Genomic DNA, 15,501 nt, shown 5'->3' with positions numbered 1-15,501 from the left:
CAAAAAAGAAGAAAGTCTTCAAAAGTACAAGGGAAAATAATTTCAACCTTGTTCAAACTATCTCAGTGTGTAGAAAAATGGGATTATCCTTAGCTCACTTTATTAAACTACTAAAACTCTGATACAAAACCCAGTGAAGCTTAAAAACAAAATTGCAGATTAATCTTCCTTGTGAACATAGACACAAAAATTAGAATATTAGCAAACACAATCCAGAAGTATGGGTGTGTGTTTGTGTGTGTGTATATTTTACAATAAGGCATCGTTTGGTTGATCCTGGAAGTACAAGTTTGATATAAACATATATCAGATATGTGTGTGTGTGTGTGTGGGTGGGTGTAATCATTTTACTGAAATGAAAGGAGAAACCACATAATCATCTCAATAGAAGTAGAAAAAGCAACTGATAAAATTCTATATACTTTCCTAAATTAAAAGAAAATAAGGTAAATTAGAAATAAAAGACAACTTCCTTAAACTGATGAAGGGCAGCTACAGAAAACCCACAGGTAGCATCATATTTAATGGTGAGATATTTAAAGCATTCTTTTTGATCTTAAGAACAAGATGAGGGTATCTATTAGCACCATATGTAGAACATTGTATTGGAGAGCATAGCCATTAATCAGGCAAGAAAAAGAATAAATGCGTGAGAACTGGAAAGAAAGAAAGAAAACGTTCAGTATTTGTGGATATGCTCTGTGAATTAAAAATCTAAAAATGGTTACAGATAAATTACTGAAGTTAATAAAATAATTCAGCACAGTTATAGGATATAAAACTCAATATATAAAAATAAATTTCAACAAATACAAACTTTTAAGAGCTATATACAATAACATCAAAATTATTAAATGTCTAGGAATAAATAAAACTGTGCAAGAACTTTATAAGAAAATTATAAAGCTTTATTGAAAGAAAAAGAAAACCTAACTAAACATAGATATGAAAATCAGATACATGGATAAGAAGAGTTGATGCCATATGAACACCTATTTTTCCCAAACCGTTTGGTATTTTCAATCATGTTCCCATCAAAATCCCAAAAGACATTTTGTCGTTTGACAAACTGATTTAAAAATTTCTATAAAGGGCCAAGATGAAGAAGAAAAAAAGGTACTTACTTTATCACATACTTGGAATTATTATAAAACTCTAATAATTACAACAGAGGGTATTGTCACAGGATCATCAAATGAAACAGAAGAGAAAGCCCCAAACAGATCTACTTACATATGGATCTTTGATATAGACTTTCTCATTGGAGAAAGAATGTACCTTTCAATAAATTATCTTGGTACACTTGGGTATCCACAAGTGATAAAACAAAATTGTATCTCTATCACACACTATATTTAAAAACCAGTTCCATTAAATTAAACTCTTAGATTAGAAAGGCAAGACTCACAACAAAGGAGAATATCTTTATGACCTCTATATAGGAAAGAATTTCTTAAAACACACAAACCATAAGGGAAAAGTTAAATTCTATCATTTCATTCAAAAATATAAATATAGTTAAAGGAAAAATGTACAAACTGGGAAAACAGATCTTTCAACACATAAAACTGACAAAAAAATTAACATCCAAATATGTTGAAAAATGAAAAATGAACACAAAACCTTCTAAACATCAATTAAAAATGAAACAACTCCATAACAAAGGGTAAAATTTTCAACAAGAACTCTACTGATGCATAATCGTAAATGGAAATAAACACAAGAAAAGATGCTCAACTTTATTGGAAATGATGAAGTGTAAATTCATATCACAATGAGATAAAATATCATACCCACAATGGAAATTAAAGTCTGGCAACACTGCATGCTGGTAAGAATGTGGGAAAAGCATGGATTTTATACTGCTGGTAGTAATATCTATAATAACTACAACCAAACACAATTTATCATTTTCTAATAATATTGAAAATTGCCTACCCCATGGCCCAAGAATTCCATTTTTGAAAATCCATGCACATATGCCCCAAGCCAAATGCCCAAAATTGTGCATAGCTGCACTATTTATTATTTCAACAAATTCTGAAAAACCCAAATGTCTATTAGCAACAGGACACATAAATAAGCTGTGTGTTACTACCATGGATTACTATGTACTAGTGACATTTAATAAATTTCAGCTACACAAAACAACATGAATTAAAGAACAATTTGATAAAAAATACATCTGGCATGATTGTATTCATATAAAACCAACATGTTGTTTAGGGAGTCGGGGAAAAGGTAATGCTATTATGAGAAGGAATGAAATGATAAACACAAAATGCCAAATCATAGTGATTTGAGAAAAGAAATGGGACACATGAGAGACTTGAACATTCTTGGTGATATTCTGTTTCTTTCTCTCTCTCTCTCTCTTTTTTTTTTTTTTTAAAGATTTTATTTATTTGACAGAGAGAGGTAACACAGCAGGGGGGATGGGAGAGGGAGAAGCAGGCTTCCCGATGAGCAGGGAACCCAACATGGGGCTCGATCCCAGGACCCTGGGATCCTGATCTGAGCCGAAGGCAGAAGCTTAACCCACTGAGCCACCCAGGCGCCCCTTCTTTTCTTGCTTGGACAGTGAATAAGTGGATGTTCACTGTATTTATCTTTTACACCTTACACGTATTCTGTAAATATTTTCATACTAACTGTGCATCTCAGTTTAAAAATTTTTTAAAGTTGTTTAGGTATATCAAACACAGTACCGACTTTTCAACACTACAGTTGCGCCGTCTGGGAGTTCGTGTCCCAGTCCAACGGTTCAACCAGCCGGAGCTTGTGGCAGCAAAATCCCAAATGCAGAAATGAATGCATTGGACCAATGTAACCTGTCACACTCAGTCACCTCATCTAATTTCTCTTGTTCCAATTCATCTCCCAATTATAAATTTAACATCCCACGTAGATTTGCCCACAGGGAGAGAGAGGACCGATCAACAAGCATGAGTCACCAGAGAGCTTGATAGCTCCATTTCTCACTGTAATTTAAAGCTGGCATTCTGGCTGATATTTTAAGTTCTGTAAGCATCCTCAGGGACAATCCATGCCTGCCGAAGAGAAGATGGAAAGATGAATCATTCCAAGGACAAGTGGAGGGGGAAACTGAGAAGGAGACAGAGGAGCCGAAGGGAAGAAGTTGTCTAAAGCCACATTTCAGATGCCATAACAAAAGACTTTATTTATTATTGTTATTTTTTTTAACAAAAGACTTTATTATAGAGGCACTTAAAGTGGTAGCAGGGTAAACTCTGAGTGTTCACAAAGCAAGTATGCAACTTATTAAAAAGTAGGTGCCATTGTAGAAGACAGCATCCCGTAGTGGAAAGAGGAACATTTCCAGAGTCAGATTTGACTCATGTCTTGGCTTCCTCACTCATGAGGTCCCCGAGTCTCAGCATACTCAGCTGTACATGAACATAATAGTACTGGTCAGGTTTAAAGATTAAAGGCAGCAACTCTTCTCAAAGGGGGGGGGCAGTTTGGTAAAATGCAGGAGCTTGGTTTTGATGCCAGATCCAGCCCGATTCCAACTCAGCGACCTTCTGGTTTGATGGTCTCCAAGACTTGTTTTTCTCATCATGAAGATGGGATGATGAGACATTCCTGAGGATGTCCTGAGACTTAGAGATAAGAAGTCAAATATTGGTACTTAGGAAGTGTTCAATAAAGCTCACATAATTTTATTGTTACTGGATTGATGTGCTATTAAAAAAGAAAGAGATGGCTATGACAGAGAGTCAGCAAGACACTGGGGTCAGGGAGAAGGTGCCATTAGAGTGATAGCCCATTGACACGAGCTGAGGCAAGTGGGCAGAGAGGGGTAGCAGCCAAGCTACATGGGGCTGGCTACGGTGAAGTAAGGAGAAAGTACCAACTAGGAAGGAAACCAACCCTGGACTGGGTATGGTCATCGGTGTCAGCCACTCAGACATGGGGGCTTGGACCTAAGGACAGGTCTCTGTTCACTAGAGAGGAGGGTTAAGAAGAAGCAGTACTTCCAGTCAGTCCCAGAGAAGCTTGGGTAGCGGTTGAGTAGTCAAGATAAGGACTCCAACCCAGCTGCAGCTGCGAGGCAGACGGGGCGAGGACCTAGATGGTGGCACGGTGGCGTAAGTCACATCCTCAAGGCAAGAAGCCACCAGATCACAGTAAGGCTGACAGAGACAGAGCTGACTTCAGCTTCTTAAATGCTCGAACCAGGCTGAAGTAATCATTCTCTCTTCCAAGAAAAGAATGTTCAAGACCTCTGAGCTGACCTGGAGGACTTTGCCTGGGAAACTCATGGTGGCCGGAGGAGGGAACATGGCTTCAGCTGGGGTTACAGTACCCAGAGCAGGTGGAAGAGTTCGGTGAGGCTGCAAGCCGGGCCAAAGCTAGATGCTGGCCAGATGCACCACGCAGAACAGGGCCAGTTGGAATCCTTCCAGTCGGAAGCAGGTTTGAAACCTGGGGTGGTATCTGTGCCAATAATCTACAGACGCATTTTATAGGATGTGGGGGATGAAAAGTAACATGTGGATGGATGGGGCATCAAAGCCACAGAATTTACTCGGTACCACCGTGCAAGGACTCTGTGGCAAAGATGAGGGGATGTTATCTGCAAGGAGCCGAGCACATTTCATTTTCAGAACAGCAGACTTGGCAATAGGACCCACACTGAGGTTGACGCCCAGAGCATGGCTAATCCCAAACCCAACACTCCTTAGCTTGAGCCGGTTCTCTGACTCATTCTTAGGAGTGACCGGGCAAAACTCTATTCACAAGGACGTCTGTTCCCGAGTTCCTGGCTACGCCAGATGCAACTTTGGTGTTTGGAGAATAAAAATCAATTTCCTGCAAGAATGCTATGCAAAAGAATGTGTCATTTCAAAGTATTATGAAGAGTTCTATGAGCATTATTGACTTGGAAAATCACTTTGAGGGGAACACAATGATATTTCTTGAATGGGAAACTAATCCAATTTCAGAATAACTTTTTCAAGACCATTTTTTCTTCCTAGTTTACCTCTCACTGAGAACATTAGCAATGTTCTCAGAGAGTCAATATTTGCTTGTGGATGCGTAGGTTTCCTCTATAATTTTAATTAATTTCAGCACATGCATTATGGTTTGGGATGCCATTTTTCACCTGGCATAAGTATGTCCCTACCCAGGGCCCTCCAAAGTGCTGTGATTTGACATTTGGTAGGACAGGTAGCTTTCTCTGTCACACAAAATCTCTTATTCATCATCAGTGACGCCAAAGAAAACACCTGAGTGCTTTTGAGCATCAATAACAAAGGTCTGCTTTTTCCAAATGCCCTTCAACTTGAAAAGAAATAAATCCTCTCAAATTCTACCGCCCACACCAGGAAGTTTATTTCATCGCAACTTAGAGTGGGAAGCAAACTCTTGGGGGAAATAATTGGACTTTCTAATCCCAGAGTAAAAGGTTTAAGGTCTTAGTTCATGACTCAAGATTTTTAATTAATAATATTGTTCTGTGTTTCTTCCACTCACCCTTTCTTTTACCTAGTTAAATATTCAATTTGTTTTTAAAATGTCTTTATTTCAGTGTCTTTATTACACATCTCTAAGCTATAAGATTCATTAGTAAAATCATCATAATTACAATTTCTGGTGCTGGGTTCTCTCCAGTACTCTGGGGAGGGGGACAATGTCCTGATGTTCCTCCTCTGTTCTGGCTTATAGATAAACTTAAATATTCTTCCGTTAAAAAATATTTTTTCCACCAGCCTCAGCCTCTGTGGCCATCCAAAATTCTGACATTTCTCTAGAATATTCCATAGGCTTCAAACTTAAATTAGATCCAGGCCTATTTTGGAAAATTGGAGTTTTGTTTGTATATGAGGAAAATAAAATTGCCTTAAAAAAATTTTTTTAAGTGAAAACACTGGAGCTGTGTTCTAAACAGGTAGCAGGATTTATCACTTTTCTTTGGGAGGATTTATTTCCAAGTCTTATTGTCATTCTGGTAAAGAACGGCCTGTGGGCTAGTTTGGAAGGAAGATACTGAGAAAGGGCAGAAGCCAGATTGTATGTTGTATGATAAAATTACAAGGATTCTTGACTTCCCCCCTGGCAGCTAGAAGGGAAGGAAGTATTAGGGACCCCACGAAATGTAGGAAGTGGGAAGATGGGAACTTGCAGACCCCCCCAGTAACACGAGACAATTATGGCTGAAGAGAAAGATGGCCACTAATGGGTTCTCCTAGAGAAGGACTGGCCACATACTTTAGGAATACTGAGGTGAGCCATCCAGTTAGCTTCTCCTCTGTATTCTGATCCTTCTACTATTCCCAAATCTTTATTAAAATCCTGTGACAATAGCAGCTTTGTTGTGACAGAATTGCTGTGGAGAATAGGGTAGCTTATGCCTGAAGGAAGGAGAAAGAAGTTGGCAAAAGTGTTGACAAAACACACTTGGTTGGCAGAGGCAAAGCCAGGGAAGGAATTCTGAGGGACAGATGACAAACAGCATCCAGAAGAATGTATACTTCTCCCATCCAAGGAGCTTCACACATACCATAGGATCTGACCTTTTCAACGCTCTATGGCATGGGGATGTAGCTCGAATAAGACCTGTGTCCAGAATGCTATAAGACTCAGAAATCTATGAATTATGCATAACTCACAAACCTCTTTTTCCTTCTCTGAAAAGTCAATATCATGTCACCATCTGATGATATTAATGTGGAAAACACTCATTGCCATTCTTCTTACGGTTTATTCTCTTTGATCGAAAGCACATGAATCCAAAGGAACTGGTTATTATCTGCCAATCCAACTCATGAAAGATTTGTTTTGTCGGACACTGACAAAAGAATGTTGTTCTGTGTTACATCTTATAGTGGAATCTAAACATTCCTGTGAGTGAGAGCATTTTCAAACTGTTGTGTTGCTTTCCGGCGGCTCTGTTCACTACAGTCCTCCTCAACTTCATTCCTTTCAAAGATGGAAGCAAGAAGACAAAGTTATGACTCTGTATATCCAGAGGACGTAAAATGGGGATAAACTTAAGAAATGCCATGACTCCCACCTCATGGACATGGGGTTCTTTGCTGATAAGTCCAGACTCAGCTTATGGATTCTTCTTAATCCCAGACTCCCAGCAGCCACTACAAGTCGGTTAGAACTGATATGTTGAGATGTGGTAGTTTCTTCCCGCACCCTGTCTCTTCCCCTTGGCTCACCTTCCACTGCAGACACTGCTGCAGCCAGTACCTCTGCTCGCAGGTGCATCCTGATAGCCCCTCACATCGACTTCACCCCTTATCTCTTGCATTCCCACCTCTGGCTTTTCTGCTGCCATCTTGAAGGACCCTTTGGGAATCTGTCACCCTCTCTCACATGTACAGCCTGGAAAAACAAGGGAGTTAATACTCACAGGTCAAATTTAACCCATGAGGGTTGCAAGCTAGTAGATAAGGGGCACATGCCCCCTTTTTCCATCTCCTGGGTAATACACTCTGAGGCACAGTCTACACTGTTAGAGAGTCCCAGACGCCAACAATAGTGCCCAACCCAAGAAAGCACACTTATATTGGCTTTCCCTCCTTTTTTCCACTACCTACTGTCCTCTGTTGCTGTTTCTTGGGACTGCTTCCCAAAATGAACTACCCTCATACAAGCCTTTGTTTTTTAAGGGGAAAACCAGGCTAAGCAAACTATACCTTAACTCGTGAAACAACATTTCATAAATAAAATAATTTCATTTCTATTTGTTATGCTTCTTTTAAAAAAGATTTTATTTATTTATTTGACAGCGAGAGACACAGTGAAAGGGGGAACACAAGCAAGGGGAATGCAAGAGGGAGAAGCAGGCCCCCTACTGAGCAAGGAGCCTGGGCTCAATCCCAGGACACAGGGATCATGACCTGAGCCGAAGGCAGCTGTCCAAAGACTGAGCCACCCACGTGCCCCTGTTATGCTTATTTTATAAGCTCTCCCTCAAGAAACCTACAAAGGATTTAAGCATAGGGCCATGACAAATTGTCCTTTACACCTCTTCCCTGTCTGGTGTAAAATACTGTCATGTTGATGAATTTAATCTCTAATTAGTTTCATGTTTGCATTTTTAATAATAATCTATAGATGTTAAAAATATTTGTTCTTGGTTTAGTTGTTGATGATTTAAAGTAAATAGAATTTATCACTTAACTTTTATTTTTACTTTAGATCTGGCTTTGCTTTTATTCCAATTTAGTATGTTGACTTATTTTTATACTAGGCACTTGTTTTTGTGGATTATATGAGATGGTTTTGCTCGAATGTAATGTCAAGTTTACCCGTATTGTCCCTTCCCTCTAGGAAACTCTGGCTGTTAAGGCATGCTTTAAAATAAAAAGGACAGATCTGAGATGTCTCGGGACAATCAAGGCTTGGAGTTTGCTCTCTGCTGTTGCTGCCTGGTTTCTGGGAATCCATGGAAATGGGAGTTGCATGGCAAAGCTAAGTAGCTACAATCAATCTCAGCAGCCAATTGTGTTGAGGACAATATAATCAATAGTTAATGTAACCATTGTAACTAATAGCTAGAACTCTCCAATTCCAAGTCTTAAATTCGGACTTGCTCCTTCTCATCTGGACAGTGAAGGCAAGTCTCTTTGTACCTGAATGTGAGGGTGAACCCTTATTCACCCTCACATTCGTCATCCAGCAGGCTTCTCCCTTCCAGTGCCATCACTGGGGGTGGTGCTGGATGCCACCTGCCCAGAAAGCTGCCTATCACAATCTCTGGCTTAGGAGTGTCTGCGGGTGGGGAGAGGGTGTAGAGTGGTGGTTGGTTTCCCAGGACCAGGGAAACATCACCTTTCATTGTCTTTGAAGGAAGGTCTAAGTGATTGGAGAGGAGTCTTTAGTATCAAGAATAAAGGTCCTCCTTTGTTTCAGCCTGACAACCTACCCACATTTTACACACTCATAAGACTTTCAAGGCTAGGTGTGCCTGGCTGGCTCAGTGGTTTAAGCCTCTGCCTTCGGGTCAGGTCATAATCTCAGGGTCCTGGGATCGAGCCCCACACTGGGCTCTCTGATCAGCATGGAGCCTGCTTCCTCTTCTTTCTCTGTGCCTCTCTGCCTACTTGTGATCTCTGTCAAACAAATAAATAAAATCTCAAAAAAAAAAAAAAGACTTTTTCAAGGCTAGTGCTTTATAATTTGTTGTCTTATTCTTTTGTAATGTCAAATAACTTTTACATTATTTCAAAGGCAAGGGCAGAAGCCCCTCTAAGAAGTTAACCTGTGATAACTTGCGATAAGTTAACTCTTGATTTTGTGTGAGTGAGTTAGGAGTCCAAAGGGATCAAGGAGATCTTACCCGGTGGCATTTGAGAAAAGCTATTCAAAGCCAAGGAATAGTCATGATCGAATCAGTGAAAAACAGGCCAACGTGACCTCTAAAATGAAGTATTGAGCAATTAATGGTCTTAGAAAACAGAAATTCTCATAAGATTACGCCTCCTGTAGGTGTGAAAAAGAGTTGGGGTTAATCCTGGACTGCAGGTTCAAAGTTTTAGGACAGCTTAGAAATGAGAAAAACGAAAGTGTTTCCCTAGGAAAGAAACCATGATTTTTCTTGCTATTTGGTTTATTCATACTTTTAAATCTAAATTCCACCATTGGAATTTTTCTTTAATATCATCTAAAAAGCTATATAAATAAAAAGATACCTGCACTTTTAGAATAGTGAAAAGTTAGAAACCATCTAAATAACACCTTACATTTTAATTGGCTAAATACATTATAATACATCAATCAATAGAATATTTAGCAAACCAAAAAGGAAAGATTATGAAGACCTTACAGTGAGAATATAGAAAACACTCCAGATATCTTATTAAAAGGTAAGGTTTCTCAACTTCAACACTATTGACATTCAAGGTCAGATCATTGTCCTGTGCATTGCAGGATATTCAGGAACGCCACTGGTCTCTAACCCTCTAGAAGACTAAGGCACTGCCACCCCAGCTGAGATGACCAAAAATGTCTCCAGACATTGCCAAAAGTCCCAGTCTGTGAGTGGAGTGTGGGGGAAAAGCTCCAGGTTTAAAACTACTATTAAAGGGAAAACCAAACTACAATATCTCTTCTCTACTATAATTAAATCTAATGAAATTAGGTATGCATCTAGATCAGAACAAAGATTAAACAAACATACAAAAAAACCCCCAGAACACTAATTTATTAAGGTGGTGGGATTCTGAATGATTTTCTTTTTGTAAATTCTTAATAAATAAAAATTTATAGGGAAAGTATCAGGATTGGAGTAATATAATATTACAGTGGTATTACATTTGCATGATAAATGAATGGTATGGTTAAAAGTATAAATGAAGGAATGGTTTTCTTACCTCTCATACTAATGAAGTCTACCCATTAGACATCAATCACCTAGAGCAAATTTCATGATTTATCTTCTAGAAGTTTCCTACTCACAGAGTTATGATGACTGAAACATGATTAGGTTTTAAAAACCTTTTGTTTTCTTCAGTGATGGAAGGTCAGTGTATGGGTTTGCTAGGGCTGCCATAACCCATACCACAGATGGGGGGACCGCCAGAACACTTACCACAGAACAGGTGGCTTGAATAATAGAAATGTATTATCTCCTAGTTCTGAAGACTAGAAATTCAAAATTAAATTGTTGGCAGAGTCGGTTCCTTTTGAGAGCTGAAAGGCAAGGATCTGTTCCAGACATTTCTCCCTGGCTTGTGGATGGCGGTTGGTCTTAATGTTCACATGTCCTTTTCCTTATATCTTCATGTTGTCTTCCTCTGTCTTCTGATTTTCCCTTTTCATAAGAATATGAGTCATATTGATTAAGGTGCACCCAGTGGACTTCATTTTAACTTGATTATTTCTATAATGACCCCATCTCCAAATAAGGTCACTTCTGGGGTAATATCAGGTTAGGACTTGAACACCTGAGTTTGGGGAAGCATAATTCAACCCATAATAGTCAGAGTCTCAAGATGAGTGGGAAGAGCTATTTCTAACTGCACACAAAGCCCTGAAAATTCTGATGGGTTTAGTTTTAGGTTGGCTCCTCACACATTTCTTCCAAATGGACAGATACCCCTCTTTCTTCCTTTCCCTGCCCCATTTCCTAAGGGAGTATCTTGCCTTGCGAGTGAAGAAAATGTGTGGTATCTTCCAGGTAGTATTGGGGTAAAGCAGTAACCATTGGCCTTGGATAATGATTTAATAGCCTAAATAATAAATATTTATATGCCCTTAAAGCAAGCTTTTTTTTCCCCCTCCCCTTCCATGCATCAACTACATGCAGATGAAGAGCTGCTTCCTGTGGTTTAAACACAAAGTAGAGGGGCACCTGGGTGGCTCAGAGGGTTAAGCCTCTGCCTTTGCCTTGGGTCATGATCTCAGGGTCCTGGGATTGAGTTCCACATCGGGCTCTCTGCTCAATTGGGAGCCTGCTTCCCCCTCTCTCTGCCTGCCTCTCTGCATACTTATGATCTCTCTCTTAAATAAAATCTTTAAAAAAAAACAAAGTAGAAAATTTATAAGTAATAGCCATGGGATGGATTAATTTCCTTAAAGTGGTGTTCTCTGCAGTTTCAATTTCATGCAGAGAATTCTAAGAGTGCCAAGATGCTACTCCACAGAGCCCTGCTTATTTGATGTGCAGTGGAGGAAACAGTTATGGATTCTGGCTTAGTTTCCAATCTGAAAGGATTTAAAGAAAGTAGTATTTTCATCTGTAAGTCTCAAAAGTTCACCATATTTTAGAATTAGATGAAACAGAAGTCATAAATTATGCTTTCTATGGATTATATAGACCTACACTCAAAGTTGATGTTAAATTGGGACCATTTCATAGAGATGCCAGTGCACATTTAAATGTGCACATTAAACTGGGCCATGAGTAATTCTTTATTAAAGAGTATTGGGACGTTTCCCCAATAAGTCAGAGGTATGAAGAGGGTCTATATGCCTGTGTTTATTTATCTCTGCTCTTCTTATATCAGACAACTAGAAGCCCAGATTCAGAATTCAAACTCTTCCCATATTCCCACAGGAATTCCAATGACTTTAGGCATGGATTTGGATTTTGTACACACACTGAAGAGCCAGGGATGACGGGGAGCCCAGAGAAGAGAATTCTGCTAGTTCCTAAGCTTCTTTCCTCCTAGTTTCTTTTCTTGTTTTATCCTTTCTGTATTCTTTCCACCCTATGCCCCTTCTTAAGTCACCACAGCAGCAACAACAATTCCTTTTGTCAGTTTGTGCATAATATGGAACGCAACATGTCAAATTATTTCCTCCCATATATGCGTGCTTAATATAATCAGGAGAATAAACCTTTCTCTATTCCATGACACACTGACCGTGTGTAATTTACTTAACCTCTTTAAAGGAATATGGTGAAAGTCACCCTATATGGTGAATTTGTGTATACCATGATCAGCAATGACTTCCATCCTCTGATCAGCCCCTTCTCAATCAAAGGAAGGTTAAGTTTGTCTGGGCGGGAGGAAAAGAGGGTGAAGATAGAAGGAACAATAGGGATCGACATCAACTTGAGGAAAGCAGGAAGAGGAAAATGGATTCCTGAATCCTGGAATACCTTCCTGGCCCAAACTGGCCTTCTAACTGGGAAATTTCAGACTGCAGCAAGGTGGAGGTGGGCACGGACTGGTACTCTTGGGTCCTGGAACTTCCTGCATTTCTTGTGCAATCAAATTACTCCCTATTGGGTATGACTGAAGGTTTAGACCTTGCTTATTGTGTTCTGATGGAGTTTATCTGAATATGTTATTATTTTTTTAAAAAACACTTTAGTATGTCATCTTACAGCAGTCTCAAAATAACTACCCCATTTAATACTAATACAACACCACTGCCAACAAACAGATACTTCTGAAGGAAGCAAAGTTCTTAACAAATTAATAACGAGAGTTGGGACTCCTACCAGTTCTTCTGATGGCAACTACACTGGTTTTTCCTGGACAGCATGCTTCCTTCCCCAGGAGACCTCATCAAGACTAGATAACAGGAACTTATTCTTCCTCCAAAACAGTTATTTGGACTGATACTCGGTTAATTATCTCGTGATTCTCCTGGCCTGTGTCCATATGTTTTAGGCACTGTGTGGGCCCGTGCCTTCCTATTGGTGGCCTCCAACTGCAAGCTGGGTCTAAACCTGGCAGTTTGGTGAATTCAAAGAGACAAGCAGTCACTTCAGTTAAATAAATAAGATGAGTTGTTCTAAGTCATCCTCTACTTCCCCCGAGTGAAATTTTCACTCCCCACTGGGATAAAGAGTTTTGCAATAATATCAAAATTGGAAGTGGGAAAAAATTGGCTCTGTAGTGATTCCCTGGCAAAGATGTGTAATAATAATAAGAAGAACAATAGCATCAACCTCTATTTCTTGATTATATGCTTACTGTATTCTAGGTACTGCACTCAACACACCATATAATTTAATTAGAAACAATTTTGTGATCTAATTTTGTCTTTTTCACTATAAATGAAGAATTTTGTGTGGATGACAAAACAAGAGTTGGGAGTCCTACCGGTTCTTCTGATGGCAACTGCACTGATTTTTCCTGGACAGCATGCTGGGCCTTGGTGCCTACTCTCTGATCTAATGAGCAGATGTGAGCAATTACAGTTCAGCCTCCAAGCACTGCTGTCTGGTGGAAGAACAGGAACAGCAAGAAATGACCATGATACTTGATTTAGTCTTTGCCTCTTATACACTGCAACATTTGTACTCTCCATTTATCTACCCAGTGGGTATAAGTTAATGCTCATGACCTGGTGTTCTGTATCGGCTACTTCTCATATGGCAGAAAATACTCATACGTCTTACAAGAAAAACACTGTCCATAGCCAGGAGCAAGTTTCTCCCTGAGGGTCCAGGATGATTTGCCTACTTTTATCAGCACGGATTTCTCTCCGCTTTCACAAGCAACTTGAACTTGTCTGCTAGATGAGGAAGGATATTGGAGCAATTTTGGTCTTAAGGTTCCTGTAGCATCATTTTTTGAGGAGGACGTTTACATTTAATCCCAATGCCGTGTAGTCTGTTGGTATTATCAGAAGGAGGATTTGGAGACCAGAGCAAAAAGAGTGGACATCTAGTGACAGATTGCGTGTTGGAATTTTGATCACAGGCAGCCTGGGTTTAAATCTCCCGTCTACCATTTATGAACTGTGTTATCTTAGACGTTTTACCTGCCTTCTCCAAGTTTTAATTTTCTCATCTTTAAAATGAAGACAAGAGGGTGCCTGGGTGGCTCAGTGGGTTAAAGCCTCTGCTTTCAGCTCAAGTCATGATCCTAGGGTCCTGGGATCGAGCCCCATATCAGGCTCTCTGCTCAAGCAGTGAGCCTGCTTCCTTCCCTCTCTCTGCCTGCCTCTCTGACTACTTGTGATCTCTGTCTATCAAATAAATAAAATCTTTAAAAAATTATAAAATGAAGATAAGAACAGTGTCTGTTTCATAGGGTTAGTGTGAGGGCTCGGGGAGATACGGCACAACAATGTGTTGGCATACTGCTTGGCACCTAACACAGCTCAATAAATGCTAGTTATTGTGTAAGCAATTCCTCTCTTTGCCCCTCCTTGGATATGCAACTTTGGCCAAGTCATGCAATGTTTCTAACCTCTGCTTCTATAAGAAAATAGACTAGACAAAATGGTTTCTAAGATCTTTTTCAGGGGCACCTGGGTGGCTCAGGTGGTGAAGCATCTGCCTTCGGCTCAGGTCGTGATCTCAGGGTCCTGGGATCGAGGCCTGCATCAGACTCTCAGATCAGTAGGGAGCTTGCTTCTGCCTCTCTTTCTGCCTTTCTTTCTGCCCACATGCTTACTTTCTCTGACAAAGAAATAAATAAAATCTCTTAAAGATAAATAAATAAATAAATAAAATCTTTTCTCACCCCTGGCTCCCTATACATCAAAATCATTTTGTACATTCATAGCACATAGTAGTCACCAAACACTTGATAGGCTCCTCTGCATTTTTCAGCACTCTAGTTAGTTTGGGATGTCATACATAGTTTTGGCCAATGGAAATACATGTGTAAATGATGTGTAATTAAAGATCAACATGTGGCCTGAGAGGCATGCATGAAAAAACATAGAAGGGGCCAAAAAACCCAATACGCATTGTTGCATGTGTAGCTCCAGGATTTTTTGGCATTTACTAGATGCTACCCTTTTCCTCATTGGCATGGTTCCAGGTTTATTTCACTGTATATGCAGGATGGCTCTGACTCTCAAGTCGGAAATTCTTCAGCCTGTTTTTTATAACACCTTAGCATTTCTCCTGGTATTTCACAGGGCATTAGGAAATTCTGAAGCATAATTATTTCTGTTCTAACTACACTAATTATAAGAAGCAAAACTTTTCACATCAGAGGTAAAATGGAAAGGCACACTATCTTGCATCTCCATCTCACAAGATTGTTGTGAAAATCAAAGTAGACAGCAGAGATTGAAGAGGGAAGTGTTGTGCAGTAAGGCGAG

General features: G+C 39.6%; 1 long non-coding RNA gene across 1 annotated transcript; it reads right to left on the bottom strand.

Moving 5' to 3' along the window:
• Positions 1–2,507: 2,507 nt before the first annotated feature.
• Positions 2,508–11,049, bottom strand: LOC106007333. Its single transcript, XR_006601324.1, has 3 exons — positions 10,574–11,049; positions 7,043–7,362; positions 2,508–6,948 (listed from the first exon to the last, which is right to left on the bottom strand). It is a non-coding gene; the product is annotated as an uncharacterized LOC106007333 (long non-coding RNA).
• Positions 11,050–15,501: the final 4,452 nt, after the last annotated feature.

The sequence above is a fragment of the Mustela putorius genome, unplaced genomic scaffold (assembly GCF_011764305.1).
Source record: "Mustela putorius furo isolate JIRA1106 unplaced genomic scaffold, ASM1176430v1.1 tig00003845_pilon_pilon_pilon, whole genome shotgun sequence".
NCBI classification, from domain to species: Eukaryota; Metazoa; Chordata; class Mammalia; order Carnivora; family Mustelidae; genus Mustela; species Mustela putorius.
The sequence above is the reverse complement of the archived record's forward strand: the minus strand, read 5'-3'. Positions and strand labels throughout refer to the sequence as shown.